Raw genomic sequence first — 6,000 nt, 5'->3', positions numbered from 1 at the left:
TACTATAAGTTCTATTTCTCCTACGGAAACTACTTTATTCTCTTTTTGTGTGCAATCAAGGTAACATCAACAAGATATATGTTTAACGTAACAGACAAAGTTGCATTTGATAACGGAGTAGCCAGGCAGGAGGTAAGAAGCTATCGTTCAAATGCAAGCACGAAATGTGAAAACAACGATGAAATTCGAGTTCCTGTACCTTGTGAAGTCGATGTTCACATCGAAGGTGAAATAGTTAGATCAAGCGCAGATAATACACCTTCAGCTACAGCCGCTCCCGATCAAACCTTTGCAGCAAATATCTTCGATGAAATTCGTATTGAATTGAATAGGAAGGAGATTGAAAGAACTCGGCGTGTAGGTACGACTAGTGCTATAAAAACTTTCGCCTCTTATTCTAAGAATTAAATGCTAGCGCTGCAAAATGCCGGTTATTTTACTTCAATTTCCACACCACCAAACGAAGCTAATTTTGCCCACGCAACTATAAAACTGTTCCATACAATCACCCCACTGCGTGTTCTTTGCGGTTTATTTGAAGACTACAGGAAACCATTTATAAACTGTAAACTTAAATTTATCTTTATTCGTTCTAGAGATGACAAATGTGCACTGTTTTTAGCCAACGCGGATGATACAGCTGAGGTCAAAGTACGCAAAATGTATATAAAGCTACCAACTCTAATACTGCCCGACGAGTTCAACAATACCAGTACCTGGTTGTGTGCAACTGTGTTAATGAATTACGTCTATTAGCACTGCGAAAGTATCCTCATACATGCATAATTGACTTGAACACTATAGAAGGTGTACCCGATTTAAGAACAATGCGTAACGAGTGTTTCCCTGTTGACTGTCCGCGTCATTTACCACATGTTGCAAGACATTCAGGCAGCTGTGTTATGTTCAACGTTCTCGCTGTTCATAGTTGGTTAAAATCATCAGATGGTGTGATGAGAATATTGTGTTCAGTAATAAACGAATTCAAGAAAGAATGTGTGAGCAGATTCAATAAATTTGAGTGGACTTTCTTCCCTGAAAACATATTATCTATTTACGAACAACATCAGTTAAGTGCGCTCTGGCAGTATCTACCAGATCATCTGAAGGCGAACTTACACCATGCTTGTCAGGATTCAGGAGCTAACAACGACAACAACGTCCGAGCTTGATATCAGCTACTAATACATCAATTATTAAGGTGAAGAAAAATAGATATAATGGTATCCTTTTTTGCTTGCTTTTTCGGTTTTATTCTGCTACCAACTAATTTATTTTTTCTCCTGTGCATGTCTCTCCTCATGGTGGCAACAACAACAACAACGTGCGAGCTTGATATCAGTTACTAATTCAACAATTATTAAGGTGAAGAAAAAATAAATATTAGTTTCCTTTTTATTGCTTGCTTTTTCTATTTTATTCTGCTATCAACTATTTTTTTCTTTCTTTTTTCCCTCTGCAGGTCTCTCCTCGCGGTGGCAGTCAAAGATTCAGTCTCTGCAGGTCTCTCCTCGTGGTGGCAATCAATGATTCAATCAAAATTTTATATCAAAGAACTCTGTAGTTTCTCATTCAATAAATTTGAATGTAAATAGAAATATGTTTTTTTCATTCTCCTACTCCTACTTTAGTTAGAGTACGAGGAATAAAAGGAGAGGCAGCGCAGGATAGTTGAAAGAAAAACTTTTAAACAACTTTTGATCATCTAGTTTGGATTTTACTTTTTCGAAAAAGAAAAAGATTAAATAAAGTTTTACAATGCACTTTAATATATATAATGAAAGTTGACTTACAGTACAATACATTGAATAAAAGAAACAGCGAGTGAAATGTTTATCTAGTTTGAAAGTCTATAAGATCACATTTTTTTCTAAAATAAGATTGTTAAATCAAATACAGAAGACACAAAAGTTTCTAAAATAAAATAAACACAGAAGAAACAAGAGCTTCTCCTCCTATTACTTAATAATCACCTACAAAGTAAATTACATTATTTTTAAATGCGGTATGATCAACCGATGAGGAAGTGGAGGAGGTGCTCACAAAAAAGCAAACCTACTATGCAAGATAGCTATACATTGGTTATACTTTTCTCTGCAAGACTGTAATGTCCAAATGGCAATGTATTAATTTTGTTGTCTGTGATGTACCTTTTGTCATCATTAGCTGTGAGTGCTAGTTTATATTGACGAACTGTGAACACGGAATGGGAAGTGGAAGTGATGCACACTTGTAGTTTGGTCACTCGCTCACCTTCATACAGACAACGTCTATACTGATCAATTGTAAGGTGATCAACAACATTTTTGACACCCTTAGCTTTACATGTAGGTTTCTCTTTTTCACACAACTTAAAACCATACATCTTTGGTCACAAACCTACAAATTCTCCAACAATATTTCCACCGATTTCATCCTTCATTAAACCTATTTCACCTGAAATTTTTCTTTCAATTTGGAAAGGATTATTTTCATCATAATTTCCTGTGTCAAACAAAACTGAATTTTCCTTCACAAACGCGTATATATCAAATGCAAAATTGTATATCAAACTGTCGGTGTCAGTGTATAGTAGTTGTGAGTTTGAATCAGTGTTTCTCAAAATAACGTTGTAGTGAAAATCGTTCGTTTTCATTTTTGGCAAATCTAAAATTGTAGCACCGAGGTAAACTGGTTGATTGTGAAGAATTTGAAGTTTCTTCATTTCGATAATCATACACTGATCGTCCACTATAACACTGCGTTCGAAGTTTGCTCTTAAGATCAACATACGTGCACCACAACGACCCTCCCACTGTGTGACCCATCTGACGTCGCGCAGCTTCCTTACGTTCATTAATGTACGACCAAAAATTAATTTATAGAAACTTTTCTCGAACTCATTTTTGCTAACTTTCGTTTCTCTCTGTTCAAATCAATGTAGCATTTTTTTTGCTATTTGCTTTACGTCACACCGACACAGATATGTCTTATGGCGACGAGATGTAGCATTTTAACCATGCGCTCTGATTAAACTGAATCGCTCTGTAAATGCGAGCTACTTTCATACCTAATTCTACACACTGTTTTAATAGCCTATAATGAAGAACATACCGGTCCTTGTTGTAAAGATTGCTCATTAGTTTCGTAGATTTTTCAGGGCAAAATGGATAATCGGCATGTTTATCATGAAGTTCTGAGGGGTAGATTACATCAGCCTGTACCATGAACCCAACATCTGCTTCATCTCCTACATTCATAATGTCTAAATTCTCGACGTTTTTTACCCATTGAAAGCCGCCCGTTGAAAGAAACTATTGCATAGCGAATCCCTACAACTTGTTCACGTCAAAGTACATTATGTATGATTCCGGTTTGGACTCATCGTATGTTAACATGTACTTGTTATTTGCTACTGTATGTCGCGTAACGCATTGCACATTACCACCGCGTATGGAGCGTTCGAAATACTGCAGCATGTCAACATCTTGAAGTAATTCTACCTGGACAGCTGTTATTTTTTTCATAGCACTCCATGCCATAGACGGTACCGTGTAGAAATGAGCGACATCAATACCATATGTCTCTTTTCCAATCAAACTAAAGTTTTCAAATATATCGGCCAAGAGTAAATTATCGATTTTCAAGTAAAGATCAGAATATTCACCCAACGATTTACAGTTAAACTTATTCCAAATAAGGTGAGCAAACGCGTAGTTTTCTTCCGACACAGTTTCACCCTTTAAAGAGGTAAAGAATGAACTGCTTGGCGGTAAACTAGTGTCGTCTAACACCTCCATACTAGTGATATATTCGTACGGAAATATTCCTTTCCGAGAAGCAAGTTTAAACTGTAAATCGTCGGTGAAATACCGTCTCGTTACAAGCTTTGACTCCTCACTAAGTAATAGTGCCATTTTGTCCAGCGAAAAAGGAATGAAGTTGTGTCTATAAATCTTAGTTCAACACATTGTCTTTGGTTATAACGTATGAAGTTTGAAAATCCTTTCTATCGCTCCATGTTCACTGGTAATATTTTAATGTACGCTCTGAGATTTGTCACAACATCCCCTCCCTTCCTATGCAGTTCTCTAATCATAAAATGTCCATCATAGGCTGTCAAATTATGGAATGCTACCGGCAAGGTAGAAATTTTACGATACTGTAAGTTACACGATTGATGTGCTGATCCCCTGTAGACACCCGTTAAATGACAATGATCGCGAACTTTAATTTCATTATCTGCGATTTCCTACTCACATATGTGACATAATGTAGACGAGAGAAATTTATTTTCTTGCTCAACAGTCAATGATAACATCGGTTTCGTTTCAAAATAATAGGGCGCAAGCGTGTCCACTAAGTTATACATCTCATCTACGAACCATTTAACACAATCACTACCTCGATAGAGTTTGAAAGAGCACAAATCTCTGTCAAAACTACAGTATAAATAATATGCTACGCTGTATGGCACATGTTTGTGAATTGGAGTTGAATGCGACGTGTTATCATTTGGAAAACAAGTAGAGGTTTCAGTATGCATTCTGTATCCGCATACACAATAAAAGGCACTGTCTCTTTAACCTTATACTCTGCAAAGTACACTAGCCGTTCTCTATCCGAAGGCATTATACTTTTGCCCACCGGAAATTGTATACAGTCATTACTGTGCAAAGCTAATTTTTCCTCATTTTGGAAGTAAGACAAAGACCGTCTGCAAATATAAATTCTATTCCGGCTCTTCGTAAGAGATGAGAGCACAAGACGTTAAAGATTCTTAATTAAACAGAAGTGATACTTCTCACCGTCGCCAATCTGAAGCATTGGAAGATCTACTTTCTTTTCACACGTTTTATGTGAAACGTACAAAGGTACAAGAGTAAACTCTTTTTGTCATCTTTCTGTCCTATGCACGCCCAGTTGTTCTCGTCATACTGCGCTCCGAATACATTCACGGAGATTTCGTTTTGTTCTTCAAATTTTCTCATGTATCTCATTTCCATCGGGATTGGTATGTCTTTCAAATTTAGAATTAAATTATAATGTGGATAAGAAGAAATGCGATCCACATAATGTTTAGCTGGAACTAAGCCAGCAACTACACTCCACGCAAAGCAAGCGTCCCGTGTGTTCTGCAGATTAATAACTGCTTTCTTGTTTCTAAATGCTGTAGGCAACGTTAGACTAGTTGGCGACTTACCCAAGTGAAAACCGACATTTTTATTAATGTTTATCCGCAATTCGCGAATTCGTACCAGAGACCAACCCGAATCATGAACCTCGAACTCTGTTATTTTTTTCAGAATCGGTTTAGTTACATGCTCGTTGTACCATTCTCTTAAATTAGTACCTTCGGTAATTTCAGCATTCCTTGAATGAAAATATTTGTTATCGATTTTATCGTGAAGAACATGTTGTGTGCAGAGAACGGTATTCACTTTTAATGCTTGTATGTTAAGCGCTTTCTTCACATATTTATTAAACCACACGTAAGATTTATCTAGGAACTCTTCGGGAAGTAAGAAATCATTTTTAACATTTACCACCGCTAGTGTGTACACTTTGCGCCGAAAAGCTTCCTCGATTTGCTTACACTGGAAAGCAGACAGATCTTCTATCTGAAAAGTTAGCCCATTAGCAGTACGAGCGTGTAAATAAATTTCTAACATCCGATTACGCATTTCGTCTAGCTCGTTAAGATTTTCAATCAGCTCGAACTGAGCTTCTTCTTCTCACTCCTCGCTAGGTTCGAACTGATATGAAATTAGTATTGATCCATTTACCTCCCTCATTAACTCACGAATGCGTTCAAACGCTCTATCAAAATGAGCTTGCATTCTTCCCTCATCTTCATCTGTCTGTAAATTAATGTCTAATTTTCTACGTTTACTCGAAGGAAACTCTATGACTAACAAAAGTGGCCAAAAATTACGTTCTGGTGCTAAATTTTTCTGCGTTCTCAAGACAAGAGGCGACTAAAAGGGCCCCAGCGGCTCTGAACTTTGGAGCGTGGGTTGG

The sequence above is a fragment of the Anabrus simplex genome, chromosome 8 (genome assembly GCF_040414725.1).
Source record: "Anabrus simplex isolate iqAnaSimp1 chromosome 8, ASM4041472v1, whole genome shotgun sequence".
Lineage (NCBI taxonomy): Eukaryota > Metazoa > Arthropoda > Insecta > Orthoptera > Tettigoniidae > Anabrus > Anabrus simplex.
The sequence above is the reverse complement of the archived record's forward strand: the minus strand, read 5'-3'. Positions refer to the sequence as shown.